General features: G+C 39.8%; 1 long non-coding RNA gene across 1 annotated transcript in view; it reads left to right on the forward strand.

Moving 5' to 3' along the window:
* Positions 1-18961, forward strand: part of Gm52738 — a 90372-nt gene that overhangs the window by 67313 nt on the left and 4098 nt on the right. Inside the window, exon 2 of the long non-coding RNA XR_003955411.1 lies at positions 1500-1681. This is a non-coding gene — a long non-coding RNA (predicted gene, 52738). The remainder of the gene's footprint in view (positions 1-1499; positions 1682-18961) is intronic.

An 18961-nucleotide genomic window follows, 5' to 3' on the forward strand; every position in this document is an offset into this window, starting at 1 on the left:
TCTGTATTTAAAATTGCTTTTTGGATGGTTAATTATAATATTTTATAGTTTTTGAAGATGTTTTTATTGACTGTAGTTATTTATTATTTTAATTTTATATTTGGATATTTACATTCATTATACTTTGATCTGTATAGCTAAAATCTCTCCTTCCCCTTTTAAAGAAAACAAAATAAAAAACAAAACAAAATACTTTCATGAAATAAATCTATTTGTATATAAAGACGTAGGAAATCTTTTTTTTGAAAATCTCCACAGATTTTTATAGTTAGTCTAGTCTATCAAAATATTTAAATTAATAGCTTTGTTTTCTTATGTGTGTTACTTATTTATGTGCTTGTTTTCTAGTTGTCTCTTGGAACCTGTGGGTTTTGTTGCTTTGTTTTAACTTCTCAAGTTAAAAACTTAACTTTTTTGTTTGTTTGTTTTGGTTTTTCGAGACAGGGTTTCTCTGTATAGCCCTGGCTGTCCTGGAACTCACTCTGTAGACCAGGCTGGTCTCAAACTCAGAAATCTGCCTGCTTCTGCCTCCCGAGTGCTGGGATTAAAGTCATGTGCCACCACTGCCAGCTAAAAACTTAACTTTTGTACATGTGCTTTTGCTAATGATAAAATACGTCTCAGAAACTACATTTCCATACTTCTTTGGCTCTGTGAGTAAATATTGACATATTAAATTTTACTATCAACTACTTTTAAGTACTTTCTGATTTCTCTTCTAATCATTTGAAGTTCAAAGACTATTTAGTACCATGCTGTTTGTTGTTTAGATAGATGAGCTATTTAAGTAAAGGTTTTATTTTATAATCAAAACACTATTCATATTTAGAACATTTGCTATATATTTTATATACACAAAGTATGAATAATTCCAAGGACCCCAAACGAAAGAGACATAAGGGTGAAGAAAGATGTCACTATTATGGCCACTATTATGAGCACTGAAAAATACCTTTGGCAATAGTTAAATTCCAGGTTTAAATATTTTATCTTTTAGTATTATCAAAACAATGTTTAGTAAGAATTGTGGAGGGGTTTTGGCATTTAAACATGCAACACAAATGGACGTATATATTTAGCCATGAGCTAATGCTCCACATTGGAGTTATGTACCTGCTCTCTCTCTCTCTCTCTCTCTCTCTCTCTCTCTCTCTCTCTCTCTCTCTCTCTCTCTCTCTGTGTGTGTGTGTGTGTGTGTGTGTGTGTGTGTGTGTGTGACAGATCACACAATATAGTTCCACTTGTGGAGAATCTACTACTTAAGGAGGGAATAGGGTATCTACTGCCACACCTGCACCCACTTTGGAGGGGATCAACCTTCAGTCTGGCTCAGCATTGCTAATCTGTGCTTGCATTCTTGTGAGTTTCCAAGTCGTGCTTGGGAGCTCATTTAGAAGAGTGGGAACAACATTGTTATTTGACTCTAGAGGTGACAATATCCTTCCTACTTTAACGGCAGTAACTCCTATCCCTGTAAAAAAAATTTTTTTTTGAGGTAGAAGATTTTGCTGATTTTGGCTGGTGGGATCAGCGCGTCCACTGTGGAAGGTGCATCATCTGTCTTAGGAACACCTTCTGATGCAGGAGAGGTTACGGGGAAAGAGTTGCTAAGTTCTGTACATCGCGGGAACCTATACATTAAGAGGTATACAGAGAAGCCATTCGATCCAGAGAGCAAAAGGTTGGTATTAGCACCTCCTGGGTGGGAGTGGTGGTGCTTTTCTGTTTACCCTCGGGGATTGGTTCTGTCATCCCTAGCCTGTAGAGTTGCTTTGGCAAGATCCTCTCAGGCCTGGCATCCTTGGGGGTAATTAAGTAAGGCAATTCCTACTTCTTTTCTCTATACCAGGGCAACAGATTCAGTCCGGAGGTACTGATTGCTCTTAATCATGGGCTGAAGTCACATACCTTACACCTCTCATCTTCCTGCTTAATTGAGGCTTGAGTAATTGAGCCAAATGAAGAACTTTTTTTCCCCTGTAAGTTTTCCTCACAAACATCATCTTAATATCAGTTTAAAAGTCTTAAAATAGGCTTCAGAGAAATCACATCTATTTCATTAAAATGTACCCACAACCATTCCCTTTATAATTTAGTTTGGCCTGGGAATTTCTTACTTAAGTCCATTCTTATTGAAGTTATGAAATTATTTTAAAATAGAGGAAATTCCCTTTAAGTTCATGGTAAGTCTTCATGGAAAGATGGAAATAATTTCATAGAGGCTTTCTGTGATCAAACTGACAAGGTTTCCACTTTCATGGAAATGTTCCAAAATCCTATTCCAATGCTTTCTTCTTAGCAAGAAGTATCTTGGGTGGGCTGATAAATTTTATATTCACCACAATACTTTATAGATATGCACACAGGAAGGTTATCTCCTGACAAGAAACATATTCCTTACATTCCTTACTTTTTATTTTTTATTTAAATCTATTGGATGTCTAAACTGCTTTTTGATCCATCCATTCTTGAAGGGAATTCATTAAAATCTCTCACATTTTTTACTGTAATTATCAGAGTATATGATACTTTGCAAATGTAAGTATCTTTTAGTAAAGCATTTGTTTCATCTCTGTAGGCATACATACCAAAAGGCATCTACTGGAAAGAAATGGATTGCTTATTGTAGGTGAAAAATCAAACCTTTTTGAAATCTCAAACTTGTGTTTGATCTACCATCTGAAAGTGCAACAGTGGATGCTGCTCTACAGTTTGTGATTCAATCTCACTCAAAGGCTCTTGTGCTGAAGGCCTGGTACCCTGCTATCAGATCAGTCATTGAGAGGTGATTGGATCATGCATGGAAGCTCTAAGTATTAATCCATTGATGGCTTCATAATTGAGTGGGGTGGAAGGCATGTGCACTGTGGTGATTGGGGCTGGGCTGGTGAAAGTAGAACTCTGAGGGTATGGCTTTAATTGGTTTATCTTGGCCATCACTGCTTCCATTTTCTGTCTTTTCGCTTCCTGGCTGTCAGGAGGTGAGCATCTCTGTCTCAACATGTACTTTCTACTGTGTTTATGTAGCTAGTTAACTATGGGCTGAAACCTCTGGAACTGGGGTTGCAAACAAATCTTCTCTATGAGTTATTTTTCTGTCATTTTGTCTCAGTGACAAGAAACTAACTCAAATGAGCTTTCTTGCCTAACTTTTGTCCTTGTGGCACTTAAAAAGACTGACTTTTTTTTTTTTTTTTTTTTTTTTTTTTGAGGCAGGGTTTCACTCTATAGCACAGGCTGGCTTCAAGCTTTCCCAATCTAATTGGCTCATGGCATGCTCCTGAGTGTTGGAGTTTCACAGCTAAGTCATGATGCTTTGCTCAATAGGATTCTGGATGGTTCTTCCTTGCTCTTATCTCACTGATACCATTCTTGTTATCTCAAAAAGGTATAATGGATGTGCAATGATCCTCTCAAGACAACATGGAGAGGAGGCAGGAGCAGAGCATAAGGAATAGTTTCCAACATATCCTCTGCTCAACCTGGAGGATCTAGGCTAACACAATATTCTTCCCTCTATTTCTTCTTCACGTTTTCTATGGCTATAAGGTTTCTTGGGGGTATCTCACAACATGTAGGTCTTCAGACAAAGGGTTGTTAAAATTCAATTTCTCTATGATAGATTTTTGAGACTAGAAGAGAATCTTTTCTCAGGGTAGTTTTCCTTTTTTTTTTTAAAGCAAGGTGTAATTTTGAATATTTGATATCATTACATAGTGAAACTCATAATTATTCACTTTTTTATTTTTTATTTTTATTAGGTATTTTCCTCATTTACATTTCCAATGCTATCCCAAAAGTCCCCCATACCCACCCTCCCACTCCCCTAACCACCCACTCCACCTTTTTGGCTCTGGCGTTCCCCTGTACTGGGGCATATAAAGTTTGCAAGTCCAATGGGCCTCTCTTTCCAGTGATGGCCGACTAGGCCATCTTTTGATACATATGCAGCTAGAGACAAGAGCTCCAGGGTACTGGTTAGTTCATATTGTTGTTCCACCTATAGGGTTGCAGATCCCTTTAGTTCCTAGGGTGCTTTCTCTAGCTCCTCTATTGGGGGCCCTGTGATCCATTCAATAGCTGACTATGAGCATCCACTTCTGTGTTTGCTAGGCCTGGGCATAGTCTCACAAGAGAAAGCTATATTTGGGTCCTTTCAGCAAAATCTTGCTATTGTATGCAATGGTGTCAGCGTTTGGAAGCTGATTATGGGATGGAACCCTGCATATGGCAATCACTAGATGGTCCATCCTTTTGTCTCGGCTCCAAACATTGTCTCTGTAACTCCTTCCATGGGTAAATTCTAAGAAGGGGCAAAGTGTCCACACTTTGGTCTTCGTTCTTCTCGAGTTTCATGCATTTAGCAAATTGCATCTTATATCTTGGGAATCCTAAGTTTCTGGGTTAATATCCACTTATCAGTGAATACATATTGTGTGAGTTCCTTTGTGATTGGGTTACCTCACTCGGGATGATGCCCTCCAGGTCCATCCATTTGCCTAGGACTTTCATAAATTCATTATTTTTTGATAGCTGAGTAGTACTCCATTGTGTAAATGTACCACATTTTCTGTATCCATTCCTCTGTTGAGGGGCATCTGGGTTCTTTCCAGCTTCTGGCTATTATAAATAAGGTTGCTATGAACATAGTGGAGCATGTGTCCTTCTTACCGGTTGAGACATCTTCTGGATATATGGCCAGGAGAGGTGTTGCTGGATCCTCCAGTAGTACTACGTCCAATTTTCTGAGGAATCGCCAGACTGGTTTCCAGAGTGGTCGTACAAGCTTGCAATCCCACCAACAATGGAGGAGTGTTCCTCTTTCTTCACATCCTCGCCAGCATTTGCTGTCACCTGAATTTTTCATCTTAGCCATTCTGACTGGTGTGAGGTGGAATCTCAGGGTTGTTTTGATTTGCATTTCCCTGATGATTAAGGATGTTGAACATTTTTTCAGGTGCTTCTCTGCCATTCAGTATTCCTCAGGTGAGAATTCTTTGTTCAGTTCTAAGCCCCATTTTTTAATGGGGTTATTTGATTTTATGGAGTCCACCTTCTTGAGTTCTTTATATATATTGGATATTAGTCCCCTATCCGATTTGGGATAGGTAAAGATCCTTTCTAAATCTGTTGGTGGTCTTTTTATCTTATTGACAGTGTCTTTTGCCTTGAAGAATCTTTGGAATTTTAAGAGATCCCATTAATCGATTCTCGATCTTACAGCACAAGCCATTGCTGTTCTATTCAGGAATTTTTCCCCTATACCCATATCTTCGAGGCTTTTCCGAACTTTCTCCTCTATAAGTTTCAGTGTCTGTGGTTTTATGTGGAGTTCCTTAATCCACTTAGGTTTGACCTTAGTACAAGGAGATAGAAATGGATCGATTCACATTCTTCTACATGGTAACAGCCAGTGTGCCAGGACCATTTGTTGAAAATGCTGTCTTTTTTCCACTGGATGGTTTTAGCTCCCTTGTCAAAGATCAAGTGACCATAGGTGTGTGGGTTCATCTCTGGGTCTTCAATTCTGTTCCATTGGTCTACTTGTCTGTCACTATACCAGTACCATGCAGTTTTTATCACAATTGCTCTGTTGTACAGCTTTAGGTCGGGCATGGTGATTCCACCAGAGGTTCTTTTATCCTTGAGAAGATTTTTGCTCTCCTAGTTTTTTGTTATTCCAGATGAATCTGCCGATTGCCATTTCTAATTCGTTGAAGAATTGAGTTGGAATTTTGATGGGGATTGCATTGAATCTGTAGATTGCTTTTGGCAAGATAGCCATTTTTACTATATTGATCCTGCCAATCCATGAGCATGGAAGATCTTTCCATCTTCTGAGATCTTCTTTAATTTCTTTCTTCAGAGACTTGAAGTTCTTATCATACAGATCTTTCACTTCCTTAGTTAGAGTCATGCCAAGATATTTTATATTATTTGTGACTATTGAGAAGGGTGTTGTTTCCCTAATTTCTTTCTCAGCCTGTTTATCCTTTGTGTACAGAAATGCCATTGACTTGTTTGAGTTAATTTTATATCCAGCTACTTCATTGAAGCTGTTTATCAGGCTTAGGAGTTCTCTGGTGGAATTTTTAGGGTCACTTATATATACTATCATATCATCTGCAAAAAGTGATATTTTGACTTCTTCCTTTCCAATTTCTATCCCCTTGATCTCCTTTTGTTGTCTAGTTACTCTGGCTAGGACTTCAAATACAATTTTGAATAGGTAGGGAGAGAGTGGACAGCCTTGACTAGTCCCTGATTTTAGTGGGATTGCTTCCAGCTTCTCACCATTTACTTTGATGTTGGCTACTGGTTTGCTGTAGATTGCTTTTATCATGTTTACGTATGGGCCTTGAATTCCTGATCTTTCCAAGACTTTTATCATGAATGGGTGTTGGATTTTGTGAAATGCTTTCTCAGCATCTAACGAGATGATCATGTGGTTTTTGTCTTTGAGTTTGTTTATATACTGAATTACATTGATGGATTTCCGTATATTGAACCATCCCTGCATCCCTGGGATGAAACCTACTTGGTCAGGATGGATGATTGTTTTGATGTGTTCTTGGATTTGGTTAGCAAGAACTTTATTGAGGATTTTTGCATCGATATTCATAAGGGAAATTGGTCTGAAGTTCTCTATCTTTGTTGGGTCTTTTTGTGGTTTAGGTATCAGAGTAATTGTGGCTTCATAGAATGAGTTGGGCAGAGTAGCTTTGTTTCTATTTTGTGGAATAGTTTGTGAAGAACTGGGATTAGATCTTCTTTGAAGGTCTGATAGAACTCTGCACTAAACCCATCTGGTCCTGGGCTTTTTTTTTGGTTGGGAGACTATTAATGACTGCTTCTATTTCTTTGGGGGATATAGGGCTGTTTAGATCATTAATCTGATCTTGATTCAACTTTGGTACCTGGTATCTGTCTAGAAACTTGTGCATTTCATCCAGGTTCTCCAGTTTTGTTGAGTATAGCCTTTTGTAGAAGGATCTGATGGTTTTTTGGATTTCTTCAGGATCTGTTGTTATGTCTCCCTTTTCATTTCTGATTTTGTTAATTAGGATGCTTTCCCTGTGCCCTCTAGTGAGTCTGGCTAAGGGTTTGTCTATCTTGTTGATTTTCTCAAAGAACTAGCTCCTCGTTTGGTTGATTCTTTGAATTATTCTTTTTGTTTCCACTTGGTTGATTTCGCCCATGAGTTTGATTATTTCCTGCAGTCTACTCCTCTTGGGTGAATTTGCTTCCTTTTGTTCTAGAGCTTTTAGATGTGGTGTCAAGCTGCTAATGTGTGCTCTCTCTAGTTTCTTTTTGGAGGCACTCAGAGCTATGAGTTTTTCTCTTAGAAATGGTTTCATTTTGTCCCATAAGTTTGGGTATGTTGTGGCTTCATTTTCATTGAACTCTAAAAAGTCCTTAATTTCTTTCTTGACCAAGGTATCATTGAGAAGAGTGTTGTTAGGTTTCGACTTGAATGTTGGCTTTCCATTTTTTATGTTGTTATTGAAGATCAGCCTTAGTCCATGGTGGTCTGATAGGATGCATGGGACAATTTAAATATTTTTTTATCTGTTGAGACCTGTTTTGTGACCAATTATATGGTCAATTTTGGAGAAGGTCCCTTGAGGTGCTGAGAAGAAGGTGTATCCTTTTGTTTTAGGATAAAATGTTCTGCCGATATCTGTCAGATCCATTTGTTTCATAACTTCTGTTAGTTTCACTGTGTCCCTGTTTAGTTTCTGTTTCCATGATCTGTCCATTGGTGAAAGTGGTGTGTTGAAGTCTCCCACTATTATTGTGTGAGGTGCAATGTGTGCTTTGAGCTTTACTAAAGTTTCTTTAATGAATGTGGCTGCCCTTGTATTTGGAGCATAGATATTCAGAATTGAGAGTTCCTCTTGGAGGATTTTACCTTTGATGAGTATGAAGTGCCCCTCCTTGTCTTTTTTGATTATTTTGGGTTGGAAGTCGATTTTGTTAGATATTAGAATGGCTACTCCAGCTTGTTTCTTCATACCATTTGCTTGGAAAATTTTTTTCCAGCCTTTCATTCTGAGGTAGTGTCTATCTTTTTCTCTGAGATGCGTTTCCTGTAAGCAGCAAAATGTTGGGTCTTGTTTGTGTACCAGTTTGTTAGTCTATGTCTTTTTATTGGGGCGTTGAGTCCATTGATATTAAGAGATATTAAGGAAAAGTAATTGTTGCTTCCTGTTAATTTTTGTTGTTAAAGTTGGTATTCTGTTCTTGTGGCTGTCTTCTTTTAGTTTTGTTGAGGGATTATCTTCTTGTTTTTTCTAGGGCGTGGTTCCCATCCTTGTATTGGTTTTTTTCTGTTATTATCCTTTAAGAGCTGGATTCGTGGAAATATAATTTGTGAATTTGGTTTTGTCGTGGAATACTTTGGTTTCTCCATCTATGGTAATTGAGAGTTTGGCTGTGTATAGTAGCCTGGGCTGGAATTTGTGTTCTCTTAGAGTCTGTATAACATCTGTCCAGGCTCTTCTGGTTTTCATAGTCTCTGGTGAAAAATCTGGTGTAATTCTGATAGGCTTGCCTTTATATGTTACTTGACCTTTTTCCCTTACTGGTTTTAGTATTCTATCTTCATTTAGTGCATCTGTTGTTCTGATTATTATGTGTTGGGAGGAATTTCTTTTCTGGTCCAGTGTATTTGGAGTTCTGTAGGCTTCTTGTATGTTCATGGGCATCCCTTTCTTTAGATTTGCGAAGTTTTCTTCTATAATTTTGTTGAAGATATTTGCTGGTCCTTTGAGTTGAAAAATCTTCATTCTCATCCACTCCTATTATCCGTAGGTTTGGTCTTCTCATTGTGTCCTGGATTTCCTGGATGTTTTGAGTTAGGATCTTTTTGCATTTCCATTTTCTTTGATTGTTGTGCCGATGTTCTCTATGGAATCTTCTGCACCTGAGATTCTCTCTTCCATCTCTTGTATTCTGTTGCTGATGCTCGCGTCTATCGTTCCAGATTTCTTTCCTAGGGTTTCTATCTCCAGTGTTGCCTCACTTTGGGTTTTCTTTATTGTGTCTACTTCCCTTTTTAGGTCTAGTATGGTTTTGTTCATTTCCATCACCTGTTTGGATATGTTTTCCTTTAAGGACTTGTTACTCTTTAGCAGTGTTCTCCTGTATTTCTTTAAGTGAGTTATTAAAGTCCTTCTTGATGTCCTGTACCATCATCGTGAGATATGCTTTTAAGTCTAGGTCTAGATTTTCGGGTGTGTTGGGGTGCCCTGGACTGGGCAAAGTGGGAGTGCTGGGTTCTGATGATGGTGAGTGGTCTTTGTTTCTGTTAGTAAGATTCTTATGTTTATCTTTCGCCATCTGGTAATCTTTGGAGTTAGTTGTTATAGTTGTCTCTGTTTAGAGATTGTTCCTCTGGTGATTCTATTACCCTCTATCAGCAGACCTGGGAGACTAGACCTTTCCCAGAAGCTGTGTTGCTTTGGCCTGTCCCAGAAGCTGTTAATTTCAGTAGTGCACACTCTCACCTGTGCAGACTACTTTCTGCCGAGTCCTGGAACCAAAATGGCTCCAGCGTATCCTGAGGCTAGGGCCTCCAGGGCAGGGCAGACACCTGACCTCTGGCCGGGAAGGTGGCCGGATGTCTGAAGCCCGAAAACGGAGCTGCCTCAGAAGCTCTGTGGCTCTCGCCTGTCCCAGAAGCTGTTAGCTTCTGTGGGCCACACTCTTGCCTGTGCAGACAACTTTCTGCGGAGTCTCGGAGCCAAGATGGCTCCTGCAGATCCTCAAATTATTCACTTTTTATTTCAGTGTTGAAATTAGCATCTTTTCATTTTCTTTTGTCACCAATAGTCCAAATGAAGCCATTTTAGCGTCTCTATAATACTCCATCGATTGTTTCAAGCCTAAATTGTTTGATTATTTCTTTAGTGTTGAACATTTTGATTGCTTCAATTTTTTCCACACAGAAATATTATATTGAGTTGGAGATATGTGTACCTTAATATTTGCCCAGGATTTAAAGTAGATTAAATTTCTAAATGTGTGACTTGATTACACCACTTACTTGATTATAAGGAGGTCATTTCCTATGGTGAACTACTGTAGCTGAAAGGAAACTCTCTTTTTTTTTTTTTTTTTCCATTTTTTATTAGGTATTTAACTCATTTACATTTCCAATGCTATACCAAAAGTCCCCCATATCCACCCACCCCCACTCCCCTGCCCACCCACTCCCCCTTTTTGGCCCTGGTATTCCCCTGTACTGGGGCATATAAAGTTTGCAAGTCCAATGGGCCTCTCTTTCCAGTGATGGCCGACTAGGCCATCTTTTGATACATATGCAGCTAGAGTCAAGAGCTCCGGGGTACTGGTTAGCTCATAATGTTGTTCCACCTATAGGGTTGCAGATCCCTTTAGCTCCTTGGCTACTTTCTCTAGCTCCTCCATTGGGAGCCCTATGATCCATCCATTAGCTGACTGTGAGCATCCACTTCTGTGTTTGCTGGGCCCCGGCATAGTCTCACAAGAGACAGCTACATCTGCGTCCTTTCAATAAAATCTTGCTAGTGTATGCAATGGTGTCAGCGTTTGGATGCTGATTATGGGGTGGATCCCTGGCTATGGCAGTCTCTACATGGTCCATCCTTTCATCTCAGCTCCAAACTCCGTCTCTGTAACTCCTTCCATGGGTGTTTTGTTCCCAAATCTAAGGAGGGGCATAGTGTCCACACTTCAGTCTTCATTCTCCTTGAGTTTCATGTGTTTAGCAAATTATATCTTATATCTTGGGTATCCTAGGTTTGGGGCTAATATCCACTTATCAGTGAATACATATTGTGTGAGTTTCTTTGTGAATGTGTTACCTCACTCAGGATGATGCCCTCCAGGTCCATCCATTTGGCTAGGAATTTCATAAATTCATTCTTTTTAATAGCTGAGTAGTACTCCATTGTGTAGATGTACCACATTTTCTGTATCCATTCCTCTGTTGAGGGGCATCTAGGTTCTTTCCAGCTTCTGGCTATTATAAATAAGGCTGCTATGAACATAGTGGAGCATGTGTCCTTCTTACCTGTTGGGGCATCTTCTGGATATATGCCCAGGAGAGGTATTGCTGGATCCTCCGGTAGTACTATTTCCAGTTTTCTGAGGAACCGCCAGACTGATTTCCAGAGTGGTTGTACAAGCCTGCACTCCCACCAACAATGGAGGAGTGTTCCTCTTTCTCCACATCCTCGCCAGCATCTGCTGTCACCTGAATTTTTGATCTTAGCCATTCTGACTGGTGTGAGGTGGAATCTCAGGGTTGTTTTGATTTGCATTTCCCTGATGATTAAGGATGTTGAACATTTTTTCAAGTGCTTCTCTGCCATTCGGTATTCCTCAGGTGAGAATTCTTTGTTCAGTTCTGAGCCCCATTTTTTAATGGGGTTATTTGATTTTCTGAAGTCCACCTTCTTGAGTTCTTTATATATGTTGGATATTAGTCCCCTATCTGATTTAGGATAGGTAAAGATCCTTTCCCAATCTGTTGGTGGTCTTTTTGTCTTATTGACGGTGTCTTTTGCCTTGCAGAAACTTTGGAGTTTCATTAGGTCCCATTTGTCGATTCTCGATCTTACAGCACAAGCCATTGCTGTTCTGTTCAGGAATTTTTCCCCTGTGCCCATATCTTCAAGGCTTTTCCCCACTTTCTCCTCTATAAGTTTCAGTGTCTCTGGTTTTATGTGAAGTTCCTTGATCCACTTAGATTTGACCTTAGTACAAGGAGATAAGTATGGATCGATTCGCATTCTTCTACACGATAACAACCAGTTGTGCCAGCACCAATTGTTGAAAATGCTGTCTTTCTTCCACTGGATGGTTTTAGCTCCCTTGTCGAAGATCAAGTGACCATAGGTGTGTGGGTTCATTTCTGGATCTTCAATTCTATTCCATTGGTCTACTTGTCTGTCTCTATACCAGTACCATGCAGTTTTTATCACAATTGCTCTGTAGTAAAGCTTTAGGTCTGGCATGGTGATTCCGCCAGAAGTTCTTTTATCCTTGAGAAGACTTTTTGCTATCCTAGGTTTTTTGTTATTCCAGACAAATTTGCAAATTGCTCCTTCCAATTCCTTGAAGAATTGAGTTGGAATTTTGATGGGGATTGCATTGAATCTGTAGATTGCTTTTGGCAAGATAGCCATTTTTACAATGTTGATCCTGCCAATCCATGAGCATGGGAGATCTTTCCATCTTCTGAGATCTTCTTTAATTTCTTTCTTCAGAGATTTGAAGTTTTTATCATACAGATCTTTCACCTCCTTAGTTAGAGTCACGCCAAGATATTTTATATTATTTGTGACTATTGAGAAGGGTGTTGTTTCCCTAATTTCTTTCTCAGCCTGTTTATTCTTTGTATAGAGAAAGGCCATTGACTTGTTTGAGTTTATTTTATATCCAGCTACTTCACCGAAGCTGTTTATCAGGTTTAGGAGTTCTCTGGTAGAATTTTTAGGGTCACTTATATATACTATCATATCATCTGCAAAAAGTGATATTTTGACTTCCTCTTTTCCAATTTGTATCCCCTTGATCTCCTTTTGTTGTCGAATTGCTCTGGCTAATACTTCAAGTACTATGTTGAAAAGGTAGGGAGAAAGTGGGCAGCCTTGTCTAGTCCCTGATTTTAGTGGGATTGCTTCCAGCTTCTCTCCATTTACTTTGATGTTGGCTACTGGTTTGCTGTAGATTGCTTTTATCATGTTTAGGTATGGGCCTTGAATTCCTGATCTTTCCAAAACTTTTATCATGAATGGGTGTTGGATCTTGTCAAATGCTTTTTCTGCATCTAACGAGATGATCATGTGGTTTTTGTCTTTGAGTTTGTTTATATAATGGATTACATTGATGGATTTTCGTATATTAAACCATCCCTGCATCCCTGGAATAAAACCTACTTGGTCAGGATGGATGATTGCTTTAATGTGTTCTTGGATTCGGTTAGCGAGAATTTTATTGAGGATTTTTGCATCGATATTCATAAGAGAAATTGGTCTGAAGTTCTCTATCTTTGTTGGATCTTTCTGTGGTTTAGGTATCAGAGTAATAGTGGCTTCATAAAATGAGTTGGGTAGAGTACCTTCTACTTCTATTTTGTGAAATAGTTTGTGCAGAATTGGAATTAGATCTTCTTTGAAGGTCTGATAGAACTCTGCACTAAACCCATCTGGTCCTGGGCTTTTTTTGGTTGGGAGACTATTAATAACTGCTTCTATTTCTTTAGGTGATATGGGACTGTTTAGATGGTCAACTTGATCCTGATTCAACTTTGGTACCTGGTATCTGTCCAGAAATTTGTCCATTTCGTCCAGGTTTTCCAGTTTTGTTGAGTATAGCCTTTTGTAGAAGGATCTGATGGTGTTTTGGATTTCTTCAGGATCTGTTGTTATGTCTCCCTTTTCATTTCTGATTTTGTTAATTAGGATTTTGTCCCTGTGCCCTTTAGTGAGTCTAGCTAAGGGTTTATCTATCTTGTTGATTTTCTCAAAGAACCAACTCCTCGTTTGGTTAATTCTTTGAATAGTTCTTCTTGTTTCCACTTGGTTGATTTCACCCCTGAGTTTGATTATTTCCTGCCGTCTACTCCTCTTGGGTGAATTTGCTTCCTTTTTTTCTAGGGCTTTTAGATGTGTTGTCAAGCTGCTAGTATGTGCTGTCTCCCGTTTCTTCTTGGAGGCACTCAGCGCTATGAGTTTCCCTCTTAGAAATGCTTTCATTGTGTCCCATAGGTTTGGGTACGTTGTGGCTTCATTTTCATTAAACTCTAAAAAGTCTTTAATTTCTTTCTTTATTCCTTCCTTGACCAAGGTATCATTGAGAAGAGTGTTATTCAGTTTCCACGTGATTGTTGGCTTTCCATTATTTATGTTGTTATTGAAGATCAGTCTTAGGCCATGGTGGTCTGATAGGATACATGGGACAATTTCAATATTTTTGTATCTATTGAGGCCTGTTTTGTGACCAATTATATGGTCAATTTTGGAGAAGGTCCCGTGAGGTGCTGAGAAGAAGGTATATCCTTTTGTTTTAGGATAAAATGTTCTGTAGATATCTGTCAGGTCCATTTGTTTCATAACTTCTGTTAGTTTCACTGTGTCCCTGTTTAGTTTCTGTTTCCACGATCTGTCCTTTGAAGAAAGTGGTGTGTTGAAGTCTCCCACTATTATTGTGTGAGGTGCAATGTATGCTTTGAGCTTTACTAAAGTGTCTCTAATGAATGTGGCTGCCCTTGCATTTGGTGCGTAGATATTCAGAATTGAGAGTTCCTCTTGGAGGATTTTACCTTTGATGAGTATGAAGTGTCCCTCCTTGTCTTTTTTGATAACTTTGGGTTGGAAGTCGATTTTATCCGATATTAAAATGGCTACTCCAGTTTGTTTCTTCAGTCCATTTGCTTGGAAAATTGTTTTCCAGCCTTTCACTCTGAGGTAGTGTCTGTCTTTTTCCCTGAGATGGGTTTCCTGTAAGCAGCAGAATGTTGGGTCCTGTTTGTGTAGCCAGTCTGTTAGTCTATGTCTTTTTATTGGGGAATTGAGTCCATTGATATTAAGAGATATTAAGGAAAAGTAATTGTTGCTCCCTTTTATTTTTGTTGTTAGAGTTGGCATTCTGTTCTTGTGGCTGTCTTCTTTTTGGTTTGTTGAATGATTACTTTCTTGGTTGTTCTAGGGCGTGATTTCCGTCCTTGTATTGCTTCTTTTCTGTTATTATCCTTTGAAGGGCTGGATTCGTGGAAAGATATTGTGTGAACTTGGTTTTGTCGTGGAATACTTTGGTTTCTCCATCTATGGTAATTGAGAGTTTGGCCGGGTATAGTAGCCTGGGCTGGCATTTGTGTTCTCTTAGTGTCTGTATAACATCTGTCCAGGCTCTTCTGGCTTTCATAGTCTCTGGTGAAAAGTCTGGTGTAATTCTGATAGGCCTTCCTTTATATGTTACTTGACCTTTCTCCCTTACTGCTTTTAATATTCTATCTTTATTTAGTGCATTTGTTGTTCTGATTATTATGTGTCGGGAGGAATTTCTTTTCTGGTCCAGTCTATTTGGAGTTCTGTATGCTTCTTGTATGATCATGGGCATCTCTTTTTTTATGTTTGGGAAGTTTTCTTCTATTATTTTGTTGAAGATATTAGCTGGCCCTTTAAGTTGAAAATCTTCATTCTCATCAATTCCTATTATCCGTAGGTTTGGTCTTCTCATTGTGTCCTGGATTACCTGGATGTTTTGAGTTAGGATCCTTTTGCATTTTGTATTTTCTTTGACTGTTGTGTCGATGTTCTCTATGGAATCTTCTGCACCTGAGATTCTCTCTTCCATTTCTTGTATTCTGTTGCTGATGCTCGCATCTATGGTTCCAGATCTCTTCCCTAGGGTTTCTATCTCCAGCGTTGCCTCGCTTTGGGTTTTCTTTATTGTGTCTACTTCCCCTTTTAGTTCTAGTATGGTTTTGTTCATTTCCATCACCTGTTTGGCTGTGTTTTCCTGCTTTTCTTTAAGAGCCTGTAACTCTTTAGCAGTGCTCTCCTGTAAATCTTTAAGTGACTTATGAAAGTCCTTCTTGATGTCCTCTATCATCATCATGAGAAATGTTTTTAAATCTGGGTCTAGATTTTCGGTTGTGTTGGGGTGCCCAGGACTAGGTGGGGTGGGAGTGCTGCGTTCTGATGATGGTGAGTGGTCTTGATTTCTGTTAGTAGGATTCTTACGTTTGCCTTTCGCCATCTGGTAATCTCTGAAGCTAGCTGTTTTAGTTGTCACTGTTAAGAGCTTGTTCTTCAGGTGACTCTGTTAGCCTCTATGAGCAGACCTGGAGGGTAGCACTCTCCTTAGTTTCAGTGGGCAGAGTATTCTCTGCAGGCAAGCTCTCTTCTTGCAAGGCAGGTACCCAGATATCTGGTGTTCGAACCAGACTCCTGGCAGAAGTTGTGTTCCACTCACTAGAGGTCTTAGGATCACGTGTGGAATCCTGTGTGGGCCCTTGCGGGTGTCAGGCGACTCAGCTGGCAAGGTAGCCAGGGCTCGAGTGGAGTGGAAGGGGTTTGTGCCCCATTTCAAGCCCGGGTAGCCTGCTTCCCTATGTACCCCAGTCTCGAGTTCCGCGCGATTGGATTGGGGCAGGCACTGTGATCCACTCAACAGAGGTCTTAGGGTCCCGTGGGGAGTCCCGTGTGGGCCCTTGCGGGTGTTGGGCAAGACTCTGCTGGCAAGGTAGCCCGGGGTTCGAGTCTCGAGTCGAGCGGAAGGGACTTGTGCCCCAGATCAGGCCCGGGTAGCCTGCTTCCCTATGTACCGCAGTCTCGAGTTCCGCGCGATTGGATTGGGGCAGGCACTGTGATCCACTCACCAGAGGTCTTAGGGTCCCGTGGGGAGTCCTGTGTGGACCCTTGCGGGTGTTGGGCAAGACTCTGCTGGCAAGGTAGCCCGGGGCTCGAGTCACGAGTCGAGCGGAAGGGCGGAAACTCTCTTTTAAACACAAATAAAATGATGGAGAGACCCCACTTCTACATCACAGGACTGGTGAGGAATTAATTACAGAAACAATAACAATCTTTTTTTGAAGACAAATTAATGTTTGCTTAAATTAAAGTCAAGATGACATAAGATGGTGTGATAAGAAAGGGTTATTTAGGGGAAGTTGAACTTTTCTCCATGGAAGTGTGAACATTAGGAACTATTTTTTTCTATAGCTGTTTTTAGCTGCTTCAGAGTGCATCTTTAAATGGTAGTTTGGAAGATGCTTGGTCCTAGGAAGAGGAGATCAAATGGGGAAAAGGAAGATGCCATGAGTCTAGTGTCCCATGAAAAAAGTCCTGGTAGGCGGTTCCCTCTGACAAGGCGTGCAAGTGGCTGGGACAATCATGTCTAGAGGAGTCCTTGGAGAATGAAAGGTCTCTCTTATGATTATGGGGGTATCAATGCAAGCAAATTGGAGCGGACTGGGAAGTACTAAAGAAGAGGTCACTGTGACTCAGATAGAATTTGGGCAAATAGGATGCGACATGACCTGAAAGCAGAGTGCTTCATGCAGAAGAAAGGCCTTGCAATTTAATTAAAGAAATAATGGAGGTTTGAGTTTTATTACTGTATAAAGGGAAGCAGTGCTTTGGGAGATAGAGAACTTGGGGACATTTGGATTATGAGACTTAAGCAAAGCAAGGAAACACTATTGTGTGCTTTAGAGAAGAAAATACAATAAACTATGTTCTTTTTTTCATGTGAATTATCTCAACCAGAGTCAAATAATTATATCCTAAACTGTTCTATGGCCATAGTCCCTTTAAAATGTGAAGCTGACAAGGTCAGGAAAAAGTTTGTTTCATTTGCTGATCATTAAGAAAAAAAATCCTTCTGGTAGATGGGTTGATGGTTGTTGAATGTTTGTGAAATGAAGCCACGCAGTCAATGTGTGATGGTGTTTTGACTGTTATTAAAAAAACACTCCCCATACCAGCTCTCATGTGAGGATATTAGATTCAACAATAGCATCCTTCTCTATTTTTTGTCTTCTCAATGTGCTTTTCATAATGTTTTCACTTTCAGAGCAACAGAACTCACTCTTGGTTAGACCTTTTTCAGTGGATCGTCTGTCTAGTCTTTGGAGTCTGCTTCTGCTGCTCTGTTCTTCCTGGTAACTGAGATTGATTGGCGAAGCTCTGCTAAAATGCCCAGATTTACCCACCAGAGAGCTAATTACAGACCCATTCGATGGCACTCCTCTGCCTTTAGGAGCTCCTTAGGACTGTCCTTCAGTTTACCAATGTGAAAATTTATGTCCAGATTTTTATTCTCCATAGCTATGCCTTGATAAATGATAAAAATGTGTCTGGGATGATAAGTAGCATAAATCTAAGATTTTTGTACTCATTGGCTTAGCTTGTGTTAAAGGGAAAGTTTCCATATATATATTTGGGTTGTCTTCATTACTAATTAGTTCAATCGTACTTACTTCAAGACATTTGATACATTTTTCCCCTGAGAATCTGCTCCTTTGGGACCTGAGGGTTTTTCCCATTGGATGTAGTGACTGAGATGTACTAAATTTGGATTCTATTGGGTTGGTGGCATCCAGTCTTGAAGTCGCCATGCTGTGCTTGTTTTATGTCTTCTCCCTGCCGTTTTAAAGTACTTCCCATTTCTGACAAGCTTTGACAGAAGAGGCTGCAAGACCCGCAGGGAATATGGAATTCTTTTGTTTTTGAGTTTAGGCTGAGATGAACAATCCTGAAGACATAACCCTGTTGGAAAGGAATGGTCTGGACCCCGTATCACTTCTCCTTTTAGAAAAATCACACCAATCTCTCTGCGGCTCTTTACATTAAGCTGTGGGTGAATATGGTCTATCTGCCTTCACTCACTCACCCCTCTTTTACCTCTCAATTGGCTGCAGCTGGATTCCATCCCAGAGCGACTTCTTAAAAGTGCTCTGATGACTGTGACTGTCTCGACTAATGATTGGGAAGTAGAGTTTTCAGCGTCTTAAGGTTAATGCCTGCATTTTATTTCACCACCGATCCTCTCTCTGATGGGTGGAGTTTATTAGCCTGGAATCTCTTGGCTTCTTCCTCCTTTTCCTATTTCCTGTTTTATCTTTGTCTCCACCCTTTATGCACTGGTTTTCTCCAGAGTCCCATTCATTCTTGGCTGTCTTTTCCACTTTTAGTAATTACCTTCAGTTCTCTAAGTCTGACTAGGACACACATGCTAGTATTTCCCAACTGTGTATTTTTAGTTGAAACTTCCCTTGGAACTCCAGTTGCATATTTCAATCATCTCTATGACAGCTTTCAAGTATGGACCTAAAGGCAAGTCCAACTAGTATGTTCAAAGCTAAGTTTATTTTCTTTCCTTCTCCAAGGGCCATCTGCATCCTCTGCCTATTTTTTTTTTTAATCTTGGTTAATGAGACTATCATTTACCTTCCAGAAATATAGAC

The sequence above is a fragment of the Mus musculus genome, chromosome 4 (assembly GCF_000001635.26).
Source record: "Mus musculus strain C57BL/6J chromosome 4, GRCm38.p6 C57BL/6J".
In the NCBI taxonomy this organism is placed as follows: Eukaryota; Metazoa; Chordata; class Mammalia; order Rodentia; family Muridae; genus Mus; species Mus musculus.